We start from the raw sequence: 12,154 nt of genomic DNA, 5'->3' as shown, positions 1-12,154 counted from the left end.
CTGATTTCTTTTACTGTTTTGGATCCGGGCAGTCAAAAGCAAAAGGGCAGTGTGAACTGGCTGCTCCCCTACTCTTATTAGCACTCCCACTACCTAAGGTTTCAACAGTATCATAGCCTCCCAGATGTGGCTTATTTTTACACCTCACAATACTCCATCTGGTCATGCTGGAAAGAATGACAATATAATTCCAAGCAAGATGGTGGGTGGCTTAAAGGAAAATTACAGGTGATGGTGTTCCTTTGCTCATGTTCCCTTGCCCAGGTGGTACAGAGCTGTTGAGGGAGGTTTGGTGAGATGCTGCATTCTAAGTTGTGTATATTAAACACTGCTGCCATTCTGCACTGGTAGTGGTGGAGGGAATGAATGCGTTAGGTGTTTAGTGCAACATGAAAATCCGCCAGGGTTGTCCTCTGCAAGACTAACCCCTCAGGATGAAAAGATCACCTCTTGGAGTAAAAAAAGGCAACGTTTCCTCGAGTGACTCAGTACGTAAATGCACCATGTGCTCCAGTGCTTCCTGCTTCAAAGCAAAGTTTCCAATCTACAGCGAAAACTAGCTCAACCAGGGCCAGGAGTGCACAGAATGGTTTCAGTATATCCAAGCTGAAGACTGGAAAATAATAGGGAGATGTTTCCCCCCCCCCCGTTTCGTGTGACTATCGGATCCTGACAGCGTCAACCTCAGCCCTGAAGCCCCAATAGCCAGGGATGGTCTCCGGGTTCCCGCAGGGAAGCAACCTGCATCTTCAACTGCGGTAATGGAAAAGAATATGTTTACATGTAACCATCAGGAAGACCGGGCGTCGGGTGTCCAGCGGCACAAATCACGATCCGGGTCGAGGTGATCGTCAGCAGCAGCCGCCGCCCCGGGGGCCGACTCCTCTGACACTGCCGCTGCCAGGAGAGACCCTTGTCACTGAGGGGACGGGAGGCCGGCCATGGCCTGGTCGGGCCGGGGACCCCCTTCCCCCACTCGCCGGCCCATCTCACTCACTCACTCACTCACTCTCACACACCGTCTTTCACTTACAGAGTCGCGGTCCTCTGCTCTGCCTTTCAGGACCTGGCGACAGGACAACGAGGCGAAGCGGATCCCAGATTTTAACGGTAACGGAAACAACAGCAACCCGGAGCCGATGTAAATAAAGGAACATTCCCGAGCGAACCTCACCGCGCGACAACACAGCCCGCGCCAAGTCCCGCCCCCCCTTCCCCGTGATCAAGCGGCGCGGACCTCCAGCCGAACCGCCACCCCACGACCGCCCAATCGGGACCAGGCCCTGTCTACACTCCCCATCCATGGTTGGCTAGTAGACGTGGCAATCATTGACGTCTACACGCATCTGCTGGCTGGTTTGCTGATGGGAGAAGGGGGGCAGGGACTGGGCATGCGCACAGTGCGGTCCGGCTGCCCGGGAGGGGGCGCGGTCTGAGTGACAGCGCGTTCCCAGGCATTTTGGAACAATCGCTTCCGCCTCGTGCCAGCAGCAAATGGCAAATTGGTGCAGAGTTATTGACAGGATGGTGTGCAAGAGGAAATCAGATCTCCAAATGAATGGCTATTGTTGTGAAACCCATGTTAAAGGTTCACCCTGTGTTTGAACCATGAGCATTGTTGCCAAACCACTATTACTCTATCGCTTTCCTGTTAATATTTCCACACGATTATTATTTCCATGCAAAATGTTCGAGACAGACAATGAAATGTTGGCTCAGGCAGCGAAGCCCATATCCCACGAATGAGCAACAATAAATAAAATGTCCCAACAGTTAACCCCACTTTCACCAGGACAAGTGTGACGTTCTTCTGGTTTATGGCTATTTATGGACTTTTGTTTCTACATCTTCTGTAGTGAAGATTTAGAGGGAAAATGTTTGTCGATGTCATCTTTAATTGCTGTGGGCCTGGAGTCACATGTTGGGCAGATCAGGTGAGGGTACAAATTTCTTATCTTAAAAGACACGAACCGATCTACTCAGTTATGCTTCTGGATGATCCTTTCAAAGTCACTACTACTTGGACTAACTCTTTATTGCCTGACTTTTATGAAATTATAGTCACGTTTTATCAGATGACCTGCTAAGATTTAAATCTCTGTTTGAAGAGGTTGAACTGGCTCCTTTGGAATTCTAGATCATCTCTCCATAGATGCTGCCAGACAGAACTTTGTCTCTAATTAAGATCTCAGCTATTACTGTGTTTTGTTTTTGTACATCTATGTTTATACATTTTTTAAAAATCCTAATTCTCACAAAATCCCTTGTTCCCCAACATTTTCAAAATGGTTTTGAGTTTCTATTGGAGGAGATCCTGAGATATAGGATTGTCATGCATTTGGAGCGTTAAGGACTGATTAGGGATAGTCAGCAAGGCTTTGTGTGTGGTATCTCACAAACTTGATTGAGTTTTTTTTGGACATAACCAAAAGGATTGATGAGGGCAGAGCAGTAGACGTTGCCTACATGGACTTCAGTAAAGCCTTCGATAAGGTTCTGCACAGTAGACTGTTTAGTAAAGTTAGATCACGTTGGATTCATGGAGAACTTGCCAGTTGAATACAAAATTGTCTTGATGGTAGGGAATACAAGGTGGAAGTAAAGGCTTTTGTTTTGAAATTGGAGGCTTATGACCAGTAGTGTTCTGCAGGGATCAGTGCTGGGTCCACTTTTACATATCATTTATATTAACAATTTGGATGAGAACTTTGGAGTCATAGTTAGTACGTTTGCAGATTCCACCAAAAATTGGTGGTGTAGTAGATGTTGAAGAAGGTTATTCAAGGTTACAAAAAAAATCTTGATCAAATGAACCAATGAGTTGAAGAGTGGCAGATGGAGTTTAATTTGGATAAAAGCGTGGTATTTGGGTACATATTCTTTGACATTTGCGTCACAGCTAGACAGGGTGATTAAGAAGACATCCAGCATGCTTGCCTTCTTTGCTCAGACCACTGAGTACAGGAGTTGAATGTCACATTGAGGTTTTACAGCATGTTGGTGATGCCATTTTTGGAATTCTTATCCTGCTATAGTAAGGGTACTATTAAATTGGAGAGGAGTCAGAAAAGATTTACCAGGATGCTGTCGGAACTGGAGGGTTTGAGTTATAAGGATAGGTTGTGACTTTTTTCACTGGAGCTTAGGAGGATGACAGGTGAATTTATTGAGGTCTATAAAATCATGAGAGGCATAGATAAGGTGAATAGCAAGGGTCTTTTTTCCCCTAGGGTGGGGGAGATCAAAAGTAGGGGGCATATTTTTAAGGTGAGAGGAGAAAGATTTAAAAGGGCCTGAGGGGCAACATTTTCACACAAAAGCTGGTTCATATGTGGAATGAATTGTCAGAGGGAGTAGTAGATGCAGGTACAGTTACAACACTTAAAAGACATTTGTATAGTTATGTGAATAGGAAAAGTTTGGAGAGATATGGAACAAATGCAGGTAAATGGGACTAGATTAATTTGGAAAATTTGGTCGGCATGGAAGAGTTCAACTGAAGTGTCTACTTCCACGCTGTATGACTCTACACCACAAACTGCATAGTTGCCAAACATCCTTGAGACCAAAGTGACACGACAATTTGAAAATTATATTGGACATGTGGATTCAAGTGAATAAACATTCAACCAACATAATGTCGGATATTTTGCAGCAGCAACTTGCGATTGAGTTCTTAACATTTTTCGAAGGAAGTTTAAAGGTGTTAATTGATGTGGACCAAGTTGTAAATCTGAAAATAGTGTTGTACATTCCAAGATGGCGACGGAATAATAGTGCAACATGTGGTCTCTTCAGCCCAGGAGCCCGGAGCTTATCTACTCCGTCCGCTTATTTCTCTCTCTCTCTCTGCTTTTCTTTTAAATGTTTCTATTTATATTGGTACCTTATCTTCTTTTAATGACTTCAGTGCAAGGTGTCTTCTCTCAACCCAGCAGTCTGGAATGGCGGTATAGGCCTGGCATGCTGGTCTCGTCCAGGACAGGCAATCTCTGCAGGCAATCCTGGCATAAAGGTCTTCTTAGGCAGCTTTCATGTATTCCAATAGCCCAGCATGAAGATCTAGTCCTGGTGCGGGGATCTCCTCTTGGCATGGAGGTTTGTCCTTGCTTTGAAAGTGGTTTCTGGGTCTTCCCGTGGCCTGGCGGGAGGGCTTGGCCCAGTTTTCCTGCATACCAGGAGCCGTTCGTTGAACTCTGATAAATTTTGATTTTTTTGTTCTTATTTATGACTTCTGTCATTAATTTAGCTGCATTGTTATGGCAACTTATAAAACCTTTCCTTGTACATTTTGTAAAAATACATGTGACAATAAATTGCTATTCTATTCTAATTAGTTGTCAGTGTCATATGAAATGCAAGTAACTTGATGGTCTATTGTGCTTACTTTAGGACTTACTATTAACTATTTCAGGGAAGATTAACTATTTAACTATTAAATACTTCATCCTACCATTGAAAGAAGTAATCACTTTTTATATTTTTAATCAAAAACACAAATAAAAATAAAGTTAAGATTATACAAATGGATAATGTGTATTTCTCTAGGGAGAATATCAAAAATGATGGTAATTATCAAGATATCATCAAAAGTCTTGAGTATAGTATTTATGTTCACAAATCTTACTTCATTGTGTCATGAATTAATTAGCAGTTTATGATAGCATTTCCACCATAGTTTAGAAATTGCAGTGTAAGTATAATTTATTTGCTGTTATGTTCCTATTGTGATTTGTCTCAAATTCCAGATAATGGATATATATAAAAAATAGTGGTGTGAAATGTAAGAAAAGAAGCACAACCTCATTTCAGCATTCTCTTGAGAAAAGGTAAGAGGTTCATAGAGGTCAACAATTCTCTCTGCTACAGAGATTGACTGGCATTTGTGTTTTTGAATTTTAGGGCTTACAGTAATCCAGGACAGATCATTAGTCTGTTCTCTCTACAAATATCAAATCAGGTGAATACAAAATAGATGAACAGAAAAAAGCTGATACACAATGAGGCTTGAACATTATGACTGCACAAACTAGTTTCCCCCGCTTGCTCAAGGAACAGCTTGTCAGGATGGAAAATGCTGGGAGTGGTGGGGAGGAGGGTGGGGCGGGGCAGGGGGAGCGGGGAAAAGGTGATAAGATATTCTTTTGATGTTGAACCACAAGTTGTGGTGCATTTGAGCATTTTGTAAGATGTGTTTTAATCATTTTCCTGTAGGGAAATTGACCATTTTCAAGTATTTATATTTCTTTTATTGACTACTGTTTGTGTGATATGTTGTCAATTGCTTACATATATGATTGCGTAAAATGAGTTTATTTGTTCTTACAAATCATAACAATAAAATTTTTCTTAGATTATTTACAGTGTGGAAACAGGCCCTTCGGCCCAACAAGTCCACACCGACCCTCCGAAGAGCAACCCACCCAGACCTATTCCCCTGCATTTTACCCCTTCACTTAACACTACGGACAATTTGGCATGGCCAATTCAACTAACCTGCACATATTTGGAATGTGGGAGGAAACCAGAGCATCCAGAGGAACCCACACAGACACGGTGAGAATGTGCAAACTCCACACAGACAATTACCCGAGGCAGGAATTGAACCCAGGTCCCTGGCGTTGTGAGGCAGCAGTGCTAACCACTGTGCCACCATGCCGCCCCACAGCAAAGAAAGTTAGTTTGTGTAAAAATTCTAGTGGTCATGTTTAAAAGAGGATGTGCTAGAGGAAATAAGAAATACGTATCTATAAATATACCTCTGGATTAGTTTACAGCAGTCTGGAAAGTTTCAGTTCCATAATAAATCCATGTGCATTATCCTCCATATCTTAGAGTCTGGGGGAGTAAAAAAGTGACCTGGATATGTACAGAAATATGTACATGTTGTGGTGGTCGTTCACAATGTTTTTGGTGATGCTGAATTTGAAGAGTTTGAATTACACTTCCCTGCCAATGGAAACATTATTTGTTTATCATCAAGAATTTGCCTTCCCTCAAAACAAAAGACTTACACTTGCATATTGCTTTTCACAGTCACTGCACACCTCAAAATGTATTGCAAGCAACTGATTACTTTTTGAACTATAGTTAGTAGTGCAATGTAAGAAGTGCACAGCAAGCTTCGACAAACAATATAATAATGACCAGATATTCTATTCTTGAGATTTTGATAGGAGATAAAAAGGACACCAGGAATCTATCCCTTGTTCTTCAAAGTAATGCCAGAAGATCCTTTAACGTTCACCCAAGAGGGCTTCAGTTAATGTCAAATCGGAAAAACGCAATCTTCAAAAATGCAGTGCTCCCTCAATACTGCACTTAACTATCAATCCTGATTTTTTGTGCTCAAGTTTTGTAAGAAATCATGAACTCACACTTGGGAGGAAAGAGTGCCTAGGAAAATAACAAAACCATTGACAACAAAGGGTTGTAAATGTAAAAGCACCGTATTAAGAATGTAATTTTCAATGTAATCCACTCTGTCTTCTGCAGCCCAATCCGCAGTTTAAATATTTAAGTGGACGAAAAATAAAATATTTCTGTGGAAAATACTGCTTTTTGACCAGATCTTTTTTCAGTTGAAATTTGACTATGGACAACAGCATAAACTGGTTTGAATCAGATGGCTTGATTCTGGCTTTTTAATTAGTATATTTCTAGATGCATGGTAATGACATTATGCTGTTGTTGAAAAGATGCTCATGGAAGTAAGTGTAGAAGAGCAATTTCACATTATTGTAACCTTTCCTGGGATTTGGGTGCCTCTGGTTCGACAAGCATTTAAAGCCCATCCCCAGTTGCCTTTGAGAAGGTGAGATCAGCAGTCTCCTTGAACTGCTGCAATCCCACAATACTGTTGTGAGGGGAGTTCCAGGATTGTTAAAGAACAGCAATATATTTCCAAGTCACATCGGAGTGCCTGAGAAGGGAATTTTCAATTTGTGGTTTTCTTATGTGTCTTCTGCCCTAGTATTTCTAAGTGGTATGTTTGGGTTGTATAATATCTTGTAGATGATACACACTGCAGCTGTGATGAAAGTAGTGAATGTTGAGGGCAGAGGTGCCAGTCAGTTTGGATGCTTTGACATGGATAGTGTCAAGCTTCCTCAGGATTTGGAGATGCCGGTGTTGGACTGGGGTGTACAAAGTTAAAAATCACACAACACCAGGTTATAGTCCGACAGATTTAATTGGAAGCACTAGCTTTTGGAGCACTGCTCATTCATCATGTGCTTGTGATTAACCACCTGACGAAGGAGCGCTGCTCCAAAAGCTAGTGCTTCCAATTAAACCTGTTGGACTATAACCTGGTGTTATGTGATTTTTTTTAGATTAGATTACTTACAGTGTGGAAACAGGCCCTTCGGCCCAACAAGTCCACACCAACCCGCCAAAGCGCAACCCACCCAAACCCACTCCCCTACATTTACCCCTTCACCTAACACCATGGGCAATTTAGTAAGGCCAATTCACTTGACCTGCACATTTTTGGACTGTGGGAGGAAACCGGAGCACCCGGAGGACACGCAGACACGGAGAGAATGTGCAAACTCCACACAGTCAGTCGCCTGAGGCGGGAATTGAACCCGGGTCTCTGGCACTGTGAGGCAGCAGTGCTAACCATTGTGCCACCGTGCTGCCCACTAAGCTCCTCACTGTTGTTTTAGCTGCATCAGTCCAGGTAAGTGGAGGGCAATCTATCGCACACCCAATCTGCCTCTTGTAAATCATGAACAGACACTGGGGAGACAGGAAATCAGTTACTCTTAGCCACTGACTTGCTGTTGTAGCCACAATATTTAGTTGGCTGACTTGGTTTAGTTCCTGATCATTAGTAAATCCCAGGATGTTGATAGATTCAATGATGGCAAATACATTGAATGTCAAAGGATGATGGAGATGATCATTGTCAGGCATTTATGTGGTGTGAACCTTACTTGGTGTCAGCTCAAGTCTGCCTGTTGTCCAGGTCTTCCCACAGATGGACATTTTCTACATTAGTATCTGAGCATTTGCAAATGGTGTTGAACATTATGCAACCATCAGAATATGCTACTAGACTGACAGTAACTGAAACTAAATATGTCTCCAGAAATAGTGCTCCCAAAAACAGCATAATTACATTTGTTCCAAATGTTAGAGACAGAAATAGTTCCTTCCATCAAAGCCTTTATATATCTTTTGGTTCTTCAGAATGAAGAATCATGAAGGAGTAAAGATAAATCCTGTATCAGGCCTGGTACACTGACTTTTCGATTTAATGAACATAACTATCATTACAGAACATCATTGATTTCAGTATTCACATACCTTTCTTTCAACCTAGATTGATCACAGTCTAGCTGTTGATTTGGAAGGTGACAGGGTCAAGCCTATTTGCTGATAAGCTCTCAACTTTGGTTTATTTTTAATCCTTTTTAATGGATATATATCTAGTGGAACCAAACACAAACTCCAAGTAGGTCCTAATCAAGGTTCAATATAAGCTTACCACCATTTCTTTAGTTTTCCATTTTCTCCTTCCTACAACTCCAATTGTTAGTTTTCCTGTTTCAGAACTTTATTAAGATAACTTCTAATGATTTGTTTACTTCTATTCTCAGAATCCTTTGTTTATGGACCTATTGGATGCTGCATATTAATGAAGCAAAATATGCAGTTAATAAGTAGTTTAGCAACCAATAATTTACCCTTAATTGGTAACTCACTGCTGCATTAAGCAAGAAACTCATCTCAATGCCTGACAGATGCCATTGAGAAAGGTCTCATCATACTTCCCACACAATATTCTGCCAGAACTCTCGGCATAGCTCACATTGGTCAAGCCCCTTTAAGATTTTGCCCATACACTTTAAAGAGGTGAGGATGCCTAATGCCAAAAGGAAGATTAGGAATATGCAATTTTTAAAAATCCTTAGTTCTTTACGTGTTAGGTTTAACCTAAGGCCATGGTTGATCATCTGATGACTTGTAGCAATGAGATTTGGATGTAGCTTGGAATTTTCAATGAATGGATTTTTCTCTAATTTGTTTTTCATCTTCTCATCTAAGAAGATGAAAGAAAAAGGGAAAGAGAGAAAGCTTTCAAGTTCCATGGTTACAAATTTATTACTTTTCCCTTTCTGCCAAAAAGTGATTGTCTGAAATATAGTTCATTTGTGTCTTCCCATGTCTTTCTTCATTGTTTCTTTCAAGTTGGACAATCTTTGGTGACTTACACTCCAATATTAGATTAGACTTACAGTGTGGAAACAGGCCCTTCGGCCCAACAAGTCCACACCGACCCGCCGAAGCGCAACCCACCCATACCCCTACATTTACCCCTTACCTAACACTACGGGCAATTCAGCTTGGCCAATTCACCTGACCCGCACATCTTTGTGACTGTGGGAGGAAACCGGAGCACCCGGAGGAAACCCACGCAGACACGGGGAGAACGTGCAAACTCCACACAGTCAGTCGCCTGAGTCGGGAATTGAACCCGGGTCTACAGGCGCTGTGAGGCAGCAGTGCTAACCACTGTACCACCGTGCCGCCCACAAATATGTGAAGCTTGCAGAGGTGTAAATCAAATAGAAGATACTAGATCCGAGTATTTGGTTTCAGTAATTCTGATGACATGTTAATATCAGTTTAGACACGATCTTGTTAACTGATGCTTTCATGAGCTAGCTCAATTTGTGCTCAGGTGTACAGTCTGGCCACCTTAAAGTATTTTCCCTTTTTAAAACTATTTTAATCCACAAAAGGTCCCAGTTATTTAAAAGGAATAAGCAATAAATACTGGCCTATTAATGTGCCCACATTTCATACCCTTTTGATTATACTCATCTATTCTATTCTTATTATCCAAACATAGCCTATAAATAGCCACCACTGCCCATTCTGTTGTCCCCTAGGAAATCAGCCTTGCTACATCCTGCCTCACTTCCTATTTCTACTACAATCTAATGCTGCTACTACACAGCATACAAACATTACAACTTCCACATGTATACAAATGATGCCCAACACTATCTTGTTACCAACTCTCCTCTCCCTTGTAAATTGTCAGAATTCTTGTCGAACCTCTAACAAATGAGCAGGAATTTCTTCCAACTAAATGTTGCGAAGACTGAAGTCACTATCTTTGTTCCCTAGTTACTAACTTCATCTCTGTCCTTGGCAATACTTTGAGTCTGAATCAGACCTTTTGCAATGTTGGTGTCATATTGACCTTGAGATGGGTTTCAACTTCATATCCAATCCATTCATAAGTCCACATATTTATATTGTATCACTTAAACGTCTCTCAACTTTGACCAACCTCAACTATTAAAACTATCTATTGTAACTTTCGATTTGATATTTAATACAGCAGAAGAGCTAGGAAGCTTGTTACAGCAGGAAGCATGCAACAGTCAATCCATCAGTCAAATAGTACAGGACATTGGTTAGGCCACTGTTGGAATATTGCATGCAATTCTGGTCTCCTTCCTATCGGAAAGATGTTGTGAAACTTGAAAGGGTTCAGAAAAGATTTACAAGGATGTTGCCAGGGTTGGATGATTTGAGCTACAGGGAGTGGCTGAACAGGCTGGGGCTGTTTTCCCTGGAGTGTCGGAGGCTGAGGGGTGACCTTATAGAGGTTTACAAAATTATGAGGGGCATGGATAGGATGAATAGACAAAGTCTTTTCCCTGGGGTCGGGGAATCCAGAATTAGAGGGCATAGGTTTAGAGTGAGAGGGGAAAGATATAAAAGTGACCTACAGGGCAACTTTTTCAAACAAAGGGTGGTACGTGTATGGAATGAGCTGCCAGAGGATGTGATGGAGGCTGGTACAATTGCAACATTTAAGAGGCATTTGGATGGGTATATGAATAGAAAGGGTTTTCAGGGACATGGGCCGGGTGCTAGCAGGTGGGACTAGATTGGGTTGGGATATCTGGTTGGCATGGACAGGTTGGACCGAAGGGTCTGTTTCCATGCTGTACGTCTCTGTGACTCTTTGACTCTATATCACTCTACAGCAGTGATTTTCAATGAGTATGCCACAAGTTGAGAAGTGTGCCACAAGATTGGAATCACAGAAATGCTTCGCCTGAGCATTGAGGCTGCTTCCATGATTCTGATCTCCTCTGGAGTCTCAATGTCTATTATCAAAGGCAATATCTGCTGACACCATGTGCCAATCAATCACTGTGCACGCTGAGCCTCCAGAGCTGCGGATACGTAAACTTCCACAGCCACGCATGTGATACGAAGAAAGTGGGTACGCTGTGAAATTGTTTGTCAGGAAAGGTCAGGACCCACTGCTCTATGGCACCATGCGACATCAAAGTCAGAGCTGAAATGTGCGCCAGCAGCTTAAGCAATAACAAACCGCATGTGCTTCAAAGAAATGGAGATGTGATTGAAATGTATGAGATCTCCACCAGCTCTGTTCCCTTTAAATATGTGCCACCTTACAATGTCAGAGCAGATAGGTGATCTTAACATTAGTCCATCAACAATACATCTACCCATTCTACAACAAAATCCATGACACTAAGTTAACATATACCTGGAAACTACACAGTTTTATCACGATTTCATTCATCCACCACCTTTATAATGACTGCATTTTATCTCATGCTGAGGTCTGTTGTGAATGCTACATACTTGGTGGGTGGTTTCTCCTTTGATAGCACTGCATAGAATGCGACTTTATGAATTGATTAATCATTCAGTACAAATTAATTTGGAAATAATGAGAGGCACTTTTATAGCAATGGTTACTTTGATCAGACACTTGATATTCCATGTTGTAATTCAAAATACCTCAGCAGATTTCTTCATTCTAGCAATCGCCATCCTGTGCCTATGAATAAGTTTGATACTCACGTAGTCAGCTCTTTGTGTGTGTAATGAATCACATAATTTCATTCTGCTAGAAGTATAAGAAATATTGGGAACTAACAGCAAAGAGAAAGTTCTTCCCAAAAGTTGAAGCATAGTTAACACCTAAACAGTGGCAATTTCTAGGTGTACATCTGTATGAAGTAGCAGGAATATGTTAAATTTGCAGGAATTATTCTATCATATCAAACAATAGAAACAATGGACGTTAAAATAAAATAGGCTAAATGCTTTCAGCGCTTCATTCTTGATCTTGAATCAGTAGACCATT

At 41.6% G+C, this 12,154-nt stretch overlaps 1 protein-coding gene across 2 annotated transcripts in view; it reads right to left on the bottom strand.

The window, feature by feature from the left end:
* The window catches only part of cylda (cylindromatosis (turban tumor syndrome), a), a 68,811-nt gene extending 67,613 nt beyond the window's left edge, over window positions 1-1,198 (bottom strand). For both annotated transcript variants that reach the window (XM_060838129.1, XM_060838128.1), the window contains exon 1: window positions 1,034-1,198. The gene's annotated coding sequence lies outside the window, so the exon portion shown is untranslated. The remainder of the gene's footprint in view (window positions 1-1,033) is intronic.
* Between the last annotated feature and the right edge of the window lie 10,956 nt (window positions 1,199-12,154).

The sequence above is a fragment of the Hemiscyllium ocellatum genome, chromosome 17 (assembly GCF_020745735.1).
Source record: "Hemiscyllium ocellatum isolate sHemOce1 chromosome 17, sHemOce1.pat.X.cur, whole genome shotgun sequence".
Lineage (NCBI taxonomy): Eukaryota > Metazoa > Chordata > Chondrichthyes > Orectolobiformes > Hemiscylliidae > Hemiscyllium > Hemiscyllium ocellatum.
The sequence above is the reverse complement of the archived record's forward strand: the minus strand, read 5'-3'. Positions and strand labels throughout refer to the sequence as shown.